Below are 14,275 nucleotides of genomic sequence, written 5' to 3' on the forward strand. Positions count from 1 at the left end.
TTCAGGAGATGTTTGCTCCCTATTAGGGACGATGAGCGAGTTTCCTTATCTGGGCTCCATTTTTGGGTTCTTTCCCGGGGGTTAGGATGCTCTGCTCATTCCTTTTAGGGGTGTTGTCCTCTGGTCTCATACTCTGAGGTGCTATGGAGACTAGCCTTTGTTCGGGTAACTCTGTCCTCGAGGCTGCCACCACTCTGTCCTGTATGGATCTATTCTGTCTGATCTTGGAAGCTAAGCAGGGCCAAGTCTGGTCAGTACTTTGATGGTAGTCCGCCTGGGAACACCAAGTGTGGTAGATGATATCCCCTTGATCTTGTCAGTCTGGGTGTTGTTTGGATGCCTGTTGGGGTCTTGAGTCTTGGACGGCTCTTTGGGGGTGGTCTCTTCATTTTGGGTAAGGACTCTTGTTCCCGTTCTCCGGGATAGCCTGTTCCCCTATTGGTCTGTTTCTTTATATCAGACAGGGTATTTGGTTCCCTGTGGTGTTGTTTTAAATGATTTTGGGGCTTGGGCCAATGTCGTGGATCTTCTCGTTGGGGTAGTGTTTGGCTCACTCCTTGGATCCCGCTGCGGGATGTTACTGGACTGTTATGATCCTAGGGCTGGCTCGGGACGCTCTGGTTTTCCAGGGAACATGGGATATGGTTTCTAGTCTGGCTAGTTGAGCTGCTTGCGGCTTGGCCAGGTTTTCTGAGGGGTTCTGCTCCTTGGTGCTTGTTTTGCTTTTGACTAATAGGAGTTCCACCTCTGGGGGGTTCTGCCTTGTTCATTAGTGACATCTGCTAGATTTGTTCCAGTTCAATCTATGGCTTCATGTCTTGTAGACATGTGCACCATCCATTATTGTGTGCTCTACTTCTTCGAGGGGTTAGTTGGCGCCTTGGCGCCTTGGGCCTTCAACCTAGCTTATGCGTTTCCACCGTTCCCTCTCATTCCCAGGCTGGTAGCCAGCATCAAACAGGAGAAGGCCTCAGTGATTTTGATAGCTCCTGCGTGGCCACGCAGGACTTGGTATGCAGACCTGGTGAATATGTCATCGGCTCCACCATGGAAGCTACCTTTGAGACAGGATCTTCTAGTACAAAGTCCATTCGAACATCCAAATCTAGTTTCTCTCCAGCTAACTGCTTGGAAATTGAACGCTTGATTTTATCTAAGCGTGGGTTTTCGGATTCTGTGATAGATACTCTGGTACAAGCCAGAAAACCTGTGACTAGAAAGATTTACCATAAAATATGGAAAAGATATATCTGTTGGTGTGAATCCAAGGGATTCTCATGGAGTAAGATTAAAATTCCTAGGATCCTTTCCTTTCTCCAAGAAGGTATGGATAAGGGATTGTCAGCGAGTTCTCTAAAAGGACAGATTTCTGCTTTATCTGTCTTGTTACACAAACGACTGGCAGCTGTGCCAGATGTTCAAGCTTTTGTTCAGGCTTTGGTCAGGATCAAGCCTGTTTACAGACCTTTGACTCCTCCCTGGAGTCTAAATTTAGTTCTTTCAGTTCTTCAAGGGGTTCCGTTTGAACCCTTACACTCCATAGATATCAAGTTGTTATCTTGGAAAGTTCTGTTTTTGGTTGCTATTTCTTCGGCTAGAAGAGTTTCTGAATTATCTGCTCTGCAGTGTACTCCACCCTATCTGGTGTTTCATTCAGATAAGGTTGTTTAGCGTACTAAACCTGGTTTCCTTCCAAAAGTTGTTTCCAACAAGAATATTAACCAGGAAATAGTTGTGCCTTCTTTGTGCCCGAATCCAGTTTCAAAGAAGGAACGGTTGTTACACAATTTAGATGTAGTCCGTGCTTTAAAGTTCTATTTAGAAGCAACAAAGGATTTCAGACAAACGTCTTCTCTGTTTGTTGTTTATTCTGGCAAGAGGAGAGGTCAAAAAGCTACTGCTACCTCTCTTTCCTTTTGGCTGAAAAGCATCATCCGATTGGCTTACGAGACTGCCGGACGGCAGCCTCCTGAACGAATCACAGCTCACTCTACTAGTGCTGTGGCTTCCACATGGGCTTTCAAGAATGAGGCTTCTGTTGATCAGATATGTAAGGCAGCGACTTGGTCTTCTCTGCACACTTTTGCCAAATTCTACAAATTTGATACTTTTGCTTCTTCGGAGGCTATTTTTGGGAGAGAGGTTTTGCAAGCCGTGGTGCCTTCTGTTTAGGTAACCTGATTGGCTCCCTCCCTTCATCCGTGTCCTAAAGCTTTGGTATTGGTTCCCACAAGTTATGGATGATGCCGTGGATCGGACACACCAATGTTGGAGAAAACAGAATTTATGCTTACCTGATAAATTACTTTCTCCAACGGTGTGTCCGGTCCACGGCCCGCCCTGGTTTTTTAATCAGGTTTGATAAATTTCTTTCTTTAACTACAGTCACCACGGCACCCTATAGTTTCTCCTGTCCGTCGGTCGAATGACTGGGGGGGCGGAGCCTGGGAGGGACTATATGGACAGCTTTTGCTGTGCTCTTTGCCATTTCCTGTTGGGGAGGAGAATATTCCCACAAGTTATGGATGACGCCGTGGACCGGACACACCGTTGGAGAAAGTAATGTATCAGGTAAGCATAAATTCTGTTTTCATGATTCAGAGACAACTTTCTAATTTACTTCCATTAACAAAACGTGCATAGTCTTTTTTTTTAATTTTTTTAATTTTTTATTTACCTTTTTGAGTCAACAACTCCTACTGAGCATGTGCAAGAATTCACAGAATATACGTATATGCATTTGTGATTGGCTGGTGGATGTCACATGATACAGGGAGAATCGAAATAGACAACTTTTGAATTTGTCAGAAAAAATCCACTACTTATTTGAAGTATAGACTAAGTGCTATTGCATTGTCTTTTTATCATGCATTTGTTGATTATGCAAAGCTACTTTATTTACTGGTCCTTTAGTGCTTTTCAATGAGGGAGGCAATATAACATGAAATGTGAAAGATGCAACCTATGAAAGATTCTGGTCATTTCCAAATGAATTGTGCACCCTTGGTGAATTAATAAATAGATATGGATAACTGGAGAGAATAAAAGTTAAATCGGTCATATAGAATATTTACACATTTAAAAAAATGCTGTATCGGTATACAATCACCTAATTGGTTCAGATTCCTGTCTGTCAATGCAACAATTGTATACAAATAGACAATTGAGATAAAAGCATAAATGCGCCGATTACATTATAATTTTATTGTACTCAACCCCCATCCAAAAAAATTATTCAACCACCATTGCAAATCAGGTTTATTGTGAAAATTCAGACTTTCAGCTGTTTGCAATGAACAAATCAAACAAAAGCAATTGTAATAGCTCAACACAACGAATGCTTCAAGTGGTTTTCCCAAATTCAACTGAAAATGCAACTTTTACTGAATTCTGCAGTCTCCAAATTATTCAACCCCTTCTTTTCAAGCATCTTTAGTACTTAATAGAGCACCTGTTTGCTGTTATGAGGTGCTTTAAACAAGATACATAGCCAGACACCAGCTTCTGGTGGCGTTCCTGAGGAATCTTTGCCCATTCCTCATCATCAATGACCTCCAGTTCAGTAATACTTAGGTTTGCGTGCGGCAACAGTCTTGTTCAAATCCCACCAGAGATTTTCTATGAGGTTCAAGTCAGGTGACTGTGATGGCCACTGTAGACTCTACCAGGACATCTTCTGCAGCCAAGCCTTGGAATTTGAGGTATGCTTGGGATCATTGTCCTGACTTGATTTGTTCATTGTAAATTTTGACAAACTGATTTGCAATGGCGGTTCAATAATTTTGATTACTACTGTAGATGATCCCTTTATTACCAATTCCCCAGTTTTGCATAACCAACACTGTAAAAACAATATACTTTTTACCTCTGTGATTGCCTTGTATCTAAGCCTCTGCAGTTCTTTTGACAGACTTGCATTTTAGCCAATCAGTGCTGACAAATAACTCCAAGGGAGTGAGCACAATGTTATCTGACACACATGAACTAGCTCTGGCTGTGAAAAACTGTCAAAATGCACTGAGATAAGAGGAGGCCTTCAATGATTTAAACATTTAGCATATGATCCTACCTAAGTTTAACTTTCAACAAAAAATACCAAGAGAACTAAGCAAATTTGATTATAAAAGTTAATTTGAAAGTTGTTTAAAATTGCATGCCCTATCTGAATAATTAGTTTTAATTTTTACTAGACTGTCCCTTTTAAGTCCTATTTCATTTATCTGAAGAGCAACCTTTTCTACTTTACCTAGCCTAACGCACACATTATTTTAATCATTATAAGCTTTTGTTAGTTTCCACAGAATAACTAATGAGACTCTTCAAATAATGTTTTCTTCAAATTCTTTAATCCACATGTCTTATTTTGGGACCTCACTTTGTAAAATGTTTAACTGTGTTAAACATAATTTGTGTTTGTGCTAAACACGTTATAGTTTTAAATCTCTACTTGCATGGTGGTTCTAGAATCACTGAACAGAAATTATCTCTGTTGGCCCTTTTAGTATTAGTTATATTTGATATGTTTTTTCCAATATTTTTCAAGCAGGGGGCATATATGTTCCTTATCTACTTTTCTACCACAAATCCTCCAACAAAGTCATTAGTCTATGGATAGATCTTTTTTTATTTAACTAAGAGTTAAAGGGACAGTAAAGTTTTATAATTAGACATTCCTGGTTTAGACAGAACATACAATTTTAAACAACTTTCCAATTTACTTCTATTTAATTTGTTTCCTTCTCTTGTTTTCCATTGCTGAAAGGTTTATCTAGGAAAGTTCAGGAGCAGCAAAGAACCTAGGTTCTATCTGCTGATTAGTGGCTGCATATATATACCGATTTTCACCCATGTGTTCAGTTAGAAACCAATAGTACATTGCTGCTCCTTTAATAAATGATACCAAGATAATTAAGCAAATTTGATTATAGAAGTAAACTGGAAAGTTGTTTAAAATTGTATATTCCTCCTAAATCATGAAATAAATATTTTCTTCATAAATGGAAATAGTCAACAGCTGCATTCATTACTTTTGGGGAAAAAAGAACTTGGCCACCAGGAGGATGCAAATACCCCCCAGCCAAAGACTTAAATACGCCTCCCACTTCCCTTATCCCCCAGTCATTCTTTGACTTTCATCCCAGGAGGTTGGCAGAGAAGAGTCGGAATAATTTGTTTTGTCTCTTATGTAGGGTAGTACTCTTCAACATGGGACAGGTGTTTTAAGTAATCCTGTCAGTCTCTCGGTGAGAGCTTGGATGAAAGTTAGAGTCCAGAGATGCAGGAAGACTCTTTCTGCAAAACCATCCCGACGGTCGGCCTGTTTTGCCTTTTGGGCTCTGGGAATGGTCCCTGCTTTCCTTTTTGTGGTCTCTTCCTTTGGGTTGAGACCATTTTTGGACTTGCGGGATAGGCCGCCTTTGGGGGCCTGGGTTTTCCCCCTTCAGGAGATGTTTGCTCCCTATTAGGGACGATGAGCGAGTTTCCTAATCTGGGCTCCATTTTTGGGTTCTTTCCCGGGGGTTAGGATGCTCTGCTCATTCCTTTTAGGGGTGTTGTCCTCTGGTCTCATACTCTGAGGTGCTATGGAGACTAGCCTTTGTTCGGGTAACTCTGTCCTCGAGGCTGCCACCACTCTGTCCTGTATGGATCTATTCTGTCTGATCTTGGAAGCTAAGCAGGGCCAAGTCTGGTCAGTACTTTGATGGTAGTCCGCCTGGGAACACCAAGTGTTGTAGATGATATCCCCTTGATCTTGTCAGTCTGGGTGTTGTTTGGATGCCTGTTGGGGTCTTGAGTCTTGGACGGCTCTTTGGGGGTGGTCTCTTCATTTTGGGTAAGGACTCTTGTTCCCGTTCTCCGGGATAGCCTGTTCCCCTATTGGTCTGTTTCTTTATATCAGACAGGGTATTTGGTTCCCTGTGGTGGTGTTTTAAACGATTTTGGGGCTTGGGCCTATGTCGTGGATCTTCTCGTTGGGGTAGTGTTTGGCTCACTCCTTGGATCCCGCTGCGGGATGTTACTGGACTGTTATGATCCTAGGGCTGGCTCGGGACGCTCTGGTTTTCCAGGGAACATGGGATATGGTTTCTAGTCTGGCTAGTTGAGCTGCTTGCGGCTTGGCCAGGTTTTCTGAGGGGTTCTGCTCCTTGGTGCTTGTTTTGCTTTTGACTAATAGGAGTTCCACCTCTGGGGGGTTCTGCCTTGTTCATTAGTGACATCTGCTAGATTTGTTCCAGTTCAATCTATGGCTTCATGTCTTGTAGACATGTGCACCATCCATTATTGTGTGCTCTACTTCTTCGAGGGGTTAGTTGGCGCCTTGGCGCCTTGGGCCTTCAACCTAGCTTATGCGTTTCCACCGTTCCCTCTCATTCCCAGGCTGGTAGCCAGCATCAAACAGGAGAAGGCCTCAGTGATTTTGATAGCTCCTGCGTGGCCACGCAGGACTTGGTATGCAGACCTGGTGAATATGTCATCGGCTCCACCATGGAAGCTACCTTTGAGGCAGGATCTTCTAGTACAAAGTCCATTCGAACATCCAAATCTAGTTTCTCTCCAGCTAACTGCTTGGAAATTGAACGCTTGATTTTATCTAAGCGTGGGTTTTCGGATTCTGTGATAGATACTCTGGTACAAGCCAGAAAACCTGTGACTAGAAAGATTTACCATAAAATATGGAAAAGATATATCTGTTGGTGTGAATCCAAGGGATTCTCATGGAGTAAGATTAAAATTCCTAGGATCCTTTCCTTTCTCCAAGAAGGTATGGATAAGGGATTGTCAGCGAGTTCTCTAAAAGGACAGATTTCTGCTTTATCTGTCTTGTTACACAAACGACTGGCAGCTGTGCCAGATGTTCAAGCTTTTGTTCAGGCTTTAGTCAGGATCAAGCCTGTTTACAGACCTTTGACTCCTCCCTGGAGTCTAAATTTAGTTCTTTCAGTTCTTCAAGGGGTTCCGTTTGAACCCTTACACTCCATAGATATCAAGTTGTTATCTTGGAAAGTTCTGTTTTTGGTTGCTATTTCTTCGGCTAGAAGAGTTTCTGAATTATCTGCTCTGCAGTGTACTCCACCCTATCTGGTGTTTCATTCAGATAAGGTTGTTTAGCGTACTAAACCTGGTTTCCTTCCAAAAGTTGTTTCCAACAAGAATATTAACCAGGAAATAGTTGTGCCTTCTTTTTAGAAGCAACAAAGGATTTCAGACAAACGTCTTCTCTGTTTGTCGTTTATTCTGGCAAGAGGAGAGGTCAAAAAGCTACTGCTACCTCTCTTTCCTTTTGGCTGAAAAGCATCATCCGATTGGCTTACGAGACTGCCGGACGGCAGCCTCCTGAACGAATCACAGCTCACTCTACTAGTGCTGTGGCTTCCACATGGGCTTTCAAGAATGAGGCTTCTGTTGATCGGATATGTAAGGCAGCGACTTGGTCTTCTCTGCACACTTTTGCCAAATTCTACAAATTTGATACTTTTGCTTCTTCGGAGGCTATTTTTGGGAGAGAGGTTTTGCAAGCCGTGGTGCCTTCTGTTTAGGTAACCTGATTGGCTCCCTCCCTTCATCCATGTCCTAAAGCTTTGGTATTGGTTCCCACAAGTTATGGATGATGCCGTGGATCGGACACACCAATGTTGGAGAAAACAGAATTTATGCTTACCTGATAAATTACTTTCTCCAACGGTGTGTCCGGTCCACGGCCCGCCCTGGTTTTTTAATCAGGTTTGATAAATTTCTTTCTTTAACTACAGTCACCACGGCACCCTATAGTTTCTCCTGTCCGTCGGTCGAATGACTGGGGGGGCGGAGCCTGGGAGGGACTATATGGACAGCTTTTGCTGTGCTCTTTGCCATTTCCTGTTGGGGAGGAGAATATTCCCACAAGTTATGGATGACGCCGTGGACCGGACACACCGTTGGAGAAAGTAATTTATCAGGTAAGCATAAATTCTGTTTTCATGATTCAGAGACAACTTTCTAATTTACTTCCATTAACAAAACGTGCATAGTCTTTTTTTTTTAATTTTTTTTATTTTTTATTTACCTTTTTGAGTCAACAACTCCTACTGAGCATGTGCAAGAATTCACAGAATATACGTATATGCATTTGTGATTGGCTGGTGGATGTCACATGATACAGGGAGAATCGAAATAGACAACTTTTGAATTTGTCAGAAAAAATCCACTACTTATTTGAAGTATAGACTAAGTGCTATTGCATTGTCTTTTTATCATGCATTTGTTGATTATGCAAAGCTACTTTATTTACTGGTCCTTTAGTGCTTTTCAATGAGGGAGGCAATATAACATGAAATGTGAAAGATGCAACCTATGAAAGATTCTGGTCATTTCCAAATGAATTGTGCACCCTTGGTGAATTAATAAATAGATATGGATAACTGGAGAGAATAAAAGTTAAATCGGTCATATAGAATATTTACACATTTAAAAAAATGCTGTATCGGTATACAATCACCTAATTGGTTCAGATTCCTGTCTGTCAATGCAACAATTGTATACAAATAGACAATTGAGATAAAAGCATAAATGCGCCGATTACATTATAATTTTATTGTACTCAACCCCCATCCAAAAAAATTATTCAACCACCATTGCAAATCAGGTTTATTGTGAAAATTCAGACTTTCAGCTGTTTGCAATGAACAAATCAAACAAAAGCAATTGTAATAGCTCAACACAACGAATGCTTCAAGTGGTTTTCCCAAATTCAACTGAAAATGCAACTTTTACTGAATTCTGCAGTCTCCAAATTATTCAACCCCTTCTTTTCAAGCATCTTTAGTACTTAATAGAGCACCTGTTTGCTGTTATGAGGTGCTTTAAACAAGATACATAGCCAGACACCAGCTTCTGGTGGCGTTCCTGAGGAATCTTTGCCCATTCCTCATCATCAATGACCTCCAGTTCAGTAATAGTCTTAGGTTTGCGTGCGGCAACAGTCTTGTTCAAATCCCACCAGAGATTTTCTATGAGGTTCAAGTCAGGTGACTGTGATGGCCACTGTAGACTCTACCAGGACATCTTCTGCAGCCAAGCCTTGGAATTTGAGGTATGCTTGGGATCATTGTCCTGACTTGATTTGTTCATTGTAAATTTTGACAAACTGATTTGCAATGGCGGTTCAATAATTTTGATTACTACTGTAGATGATCCCTTTATTACCAATTCCCCAGTTTTGCATAACCAACACTGTAAAAACAATATACTTTTTACCTCTGTGATTGCCTTGTATCTAAGCCTCTGCAGTTCTTTTGACAGACTTGCATTTTAGCCAATCAGTGCTGACAAATAACTCCAAGGGAGTGAGCACAATGTTATCTGACACACATGAACTAGCTCTGGCTGTGAAAAACTGTCAAAATGCACTGAGATAAGAGGAGGCCTTCAATGATTTAAACATTTAGCATATGATCCTACCTAAGTTTAACTTTCAACAAAAAATACCAAGAGAACTAAGCAAATTTGATTATAAAAGTTAATTTGAAAGTTGTTTAAAATTGCATGCCCTATCTGAATAATTAGTTTTAATTTTTACTAGACTGTCCCTTTTAAGTCCTATTTCATTTATCTGAAGAGCAACCTTTTCTACTTTACCTAGCCTAACGCACACATTATTTTAATCATTATAAGCTTTTGTTAGTTTCCACAGAATAACTAATGAGACTCTTCAAATAATGTTTTCTTCAAATTCTTTAATCCACATGTCTTATTTTGGGACCTCACTTTGTAAAATGTTTAACTGTGTTAAACATAATTTGTGTTTGTGCTAAACACGTTATAGTTTTAAATCTCTACTTGCATGGTGGTTCTAGAATCACTGAACAGAAATTATCTCTGTTGGCCCTTTTAGTATTAGTTATATTTGATATGTTTTTTCCAATATTTTTCAAGCAGGGGGCATATATGTTCCTTATCTACTTTTCTACCACAAATCCTCCAACAAAGTCATTAGTCTATGGATAGATCTTTTTTTATTTAACTAAGAGTTAAAGGGACAGTAAAGTTTTATAATTAGACATTCCTGGTTTAGACAGAACATACAATTTTAAACAACTTTCCAATTTACTTCTATTTAATTTGTTTCCTTCTCTTGTTTTCCATTGCTGAAAGGTTTATCTAGGAAAGTTCAGGAGCAGCAAAGAACCTAGGTTCTATCTGCTGATTAGTGGCTGCATATATATACCGATTTTCACCCATGTGTTCAGTTAGAAACCAATAGTACATTGCTGCTCCTTTAATAAATGATACCAAGATAATTAAGCAAATTTGATTATAGAAGTAAACTGGAAAGTTGTTTAAAATTGTATATTCCTCCTAAATCATGAAATAAATATTTTCTTCATAAATGGAAATAGTCAACAGCTGCATTCATTACTTTTGGGGAAAAAAGAACTTGGCCACCAGGAGGAGGCAAATACACCCCAGCCAAAGACTTAAATACGCCTCCCACTTCCCTTATCCCCCAGTCATTCTTTGACTTTCATCCCAGGAGGTTGGCAGAGAAGAGTCGGAATAATTTGTTTTGTCTCTTATGTAGGGTAGTACTCTTCAACATGGGACAGGTGTTTTAAGTAATCCTGTCAGTCTCTCGGTGAGAGCTTGGATGAAAGTTAGAGTCCAGAGATGCAGGAAGACTCTTTCTGCAAAACCATCCCGACGGTCGGCCTGTTTTGCCTTTTGGGCTCTGGGAATGGTCCCTGCTTTCCTTTTTGTGGTCTCTTCCTTTGGGTTGAGACCATTTTTGGACTTGCGGGATAGGCCGCCTTTGGGGGCCTGGGTTTTCCCCCTTCAGGAGATGTTTGCTCCCTATTAGGGACGATGAGCGAGTTTCCTTATCTGGGCTCCATTTTTGGGTTCTTTCCCGGGGGTTAGGATGCTCTGCTCATTCCTTTTAGGGGTGTTGTCCTCTGGTCTCATACTCTGAGGTGCTATGGAGACTAGCCTTTGTTCGGGTAACTCTGTCCTCGAGGCTGCCACCACTCTGTCCTGTATGGATCTATTCTGTCTGATCTTGGAAGCTAAGCAGGGCCAAGTCTGGTCAGTACTTTGATGGTAGTCCGCCTGGGAACACCAAGTGTGGTAGATGATATCCCCTTGATCTTGTCAGTCTGGGTGTTGTTTGGATGCCTGTTGGGGTCTTGAGTCTTGGACGGCTCTTTGGGGGTGGTCTCTTCATTTTGGGTAAGGACTCTTGTTCCCGTTCTCCGGGATAGCCTGTTCCCCTATTGGTCTGTTTCTTTATATCAGACAGGGTATTTGGTTCCCTGTGGTGGTGTTTTAAACGATTTTGGGGCTTGGGCCTATGTCGTGGATCTTCTCGTTGGGGTAGTGTTTGGCTCACTCCTTGGATCCCACTGCGGGATGTTACTGGACTGTTATGATCCTAGGGCTGGCTCGGGACGCTCTGGTTTTCCAGGGAACATGGGATATGGTTTCTAGTCTGGCTAGTTGAGCTGCTTGCGGCTTGGCCAGGTTTTCTGAGGGGTTCTGCTCCTTGGTGCTTGTTTTGCTTTTGACTAATAGGAGTTCCACCTCTGGGGGGTTCTGCCTTGTTCATTAGTGACATCTGCTAGATTTGTTCCAGTTCAATCTATGGCTTCATGTCTTGTAGACATGTGCACCATCCATTATTGTGTGCTCTACTTCTTCGAGGGGTTAGTTTCTTCTCCTTATGGAAGTGGGCTTCTTTTCCTTTAGCCTGTCCCATGTACAGGTGGTTGGAACTGGTTTTTTATCCTGTTAGGAGAGAGGTCTGCTCTCTGGGGTTGTTCTGTTCCATTGATAGGACTGTTGGCTCTATGTTGAGGCTGTTGTTTCATGTTAGCCCTCTTTAGGCCTATGGCCCTGTTCGCCTGTGTCTCAGGTGGAGCTTTTGGGCTGACGCCCAAGCTCTGTTGGAGTGGCTGAGTCCATTCTTCTGTCCTTTCTCGAAGGGCTGGTGTTGGGATTCTTTTGTAATCCCCTGGTTTCCTTTTTTCCAGATCTGCCTGTCGCTTGGGCTGTGCCGGGTGAGAGCAGGATCTGAAAGCTGTTGCTCATCCTCGGGTCTTGGAGACATGGTGAGCTTCTTTGAGGCTTTGTTTCTCCATGTTAGAGTTCTGGAGCAGGCCTGAATTTGCCTGGAGTGTGCACACCGTTCGGTGGTAGTTTAGCAGGCTGATATCTTGGTTCAGCCGCTTTTACTTCTTGGGTGCGGTTGTACAGTGTTTGGGAAAAGTTTTTCCTCTGTTTTTATTCCTCAGTCCTAAAGGCTTGTGGTTTTTGTCTGGTCCGGGCATTGTCTCCCCTCTTTGTTGGGTCCCATTTGGGTCTCTGTGAGGTTGACTCGCTCCTTGGGGTTTTTCATTTTATTGCATTTTTGTTGTTACCTTTTAGGGTATTTTCGGAAATCCCTGTGGTTCTTACTTGCCCTCTCACTTTTTAGGGTTTTTTCAGCTGCTGATCCCTTTCACTAGTATGGGGTGTGTGGTTGGGGGCTGACTGCTGGGCGATGGGGTCTCCTGGAGGAGAGTTGGCTCAGTTGAGTCTGTCTTACAGTTTCTAGTCAGGCTAGTCATTGTCCTTGGGGTCTTTCTTTTCTTAATGTCTTATCGGCTTCAGACAATGCGGATTTTATTGGGTAGTGGTTTGAGGCTCGGTGCCCTCAGATTGGGCCGCCTCTTGTACCCTCCTGTTTTTGCAATTGGTGTCCTCTATAGCTTGGGTATAGTTTTCTTTTTACAGAGGATGAGGTTTTGTTAGCATTATCAAAAGCATGCCAAAACTGTTAGTCCAAGTAACAATTCTTTAAATTCTAGTAGAAAAATTATTTGTGCCATGAGCACAAATGCTCGCAGTTTAGGAAATAAATTACCTGAACTCATTTCAATAAGGACTGGGGACAACTTGGATTTAGTAGCTATAACAGAAACATGGTACAATGATTTGCATGAATGGGACATAGTCATACCTGGATACAGGTTATTTAAAACGAACAGAGTAGGAAAGAAAGGTGGAGGAGTTGCTCTGTATGTAAATGAAAATATAAAGGTTACTGAAATTGTAGGAACAAATGATGAGGTGGAAAGTATTTGGGTGACTTTGGAAATAGGAGATAAAAATGTGTTTAGAATAGGGCTTGTATATAGGCCTCCATTGCAGGATGAAAAACCGGAAATCTGTTATTAGAAGAAATAACCAAAATGACCATGAAGGGTAAGGTTATAGTACTGTGGGACTTTAATTTGCCAGATATAGACTGGAAGATTCCTTCGGCTAGATCAGCTAGAAGCAGGTATATTCTTGAATCACTCGTAAGGAAGCTTTAGATCTAATACTTACAAACAGTGATACAGTTTCGAATGTGTCTGTAGGTGAGAACTTAGGATCCAGTGATCAACAATCTGTTTGGTTTAGTATTTATGTGCAGCAACTGTCCACCCAGACTAAAACAAAAGTTTAAGACTTTAGGATGGCAGATTTTTCATTAATGGGAGAATACCTAAAAAACTATTTAAACGGGAAAACTCTTATTACAGGGGTTGAAGCACAGTGGGAATTTGTGAAAGGTGCCATTTTAGATGCAACCGCACACTGTATTAGACATGTCTGTAAAAGTGAAAGAAAGTGGAAACCAATTTGGTTTTCCAAGGAAGTAGCACATGCTGTAAAGACAAAAAAGATAGCTTATAAAAATTTGACACACACAAGCATTAAAATATGGAGACTCCAGCAAAAAAAGACTAAGAAGTTAATTAGGAAGGTTAAAGCTCATTCAGAAGAGAAGATAGCACAGTCAGTAAAACATGGGGACAAAACATTCTTTAGATATATCAGTGAAAGAAGAAAAAGTAAGGTAGAAATAGTAAAATTGAAATCAGTTGTTGGTAGAATAATAGGAGACGAGCAGATTGTCTCAATGATTTCTTCTGTTCTGTTTTCACAAAAGATTGTGAAGATAGAATGGGGCCTATCTATCAAGCTCCGAAAGGAGCTTGACGGCCCGTATTTCTGGTGAGTCTTCAGACTCTCCAGAAACAGCAGTTATGAAGCAGCGGTCACAAAGCTCTGAGCAGACGGACAGGAATCGCAACAATTCAACCCGATCGGGTTGATGGACACCCCCCTGCTCTGCAGGGGGCTGCGTTGCACCAGCAGCTCTTGTGAGCTGCTGGTGAAATGTTAAATGCGGAGAGCGTATTGCTCTCCTCATTCAGCGATGTCTTGCGAACCTTATCCGCACTGTCGGATCAGGTCCACAAGACATTTCTTAAAT

Source organism: Bombina bombina, chromosome 1, assembly GCF_027579735.1.
Source record: "Bombina bombina isolate aBomBom1 chromosome 1, aBomBom1.pri, whole genome shotgun sequence".
NCBI lineage: Eukaryota > Metazoa > Chordata > Amphibia > Anura > Bombinatoridae > Bombina > Bombina bombina.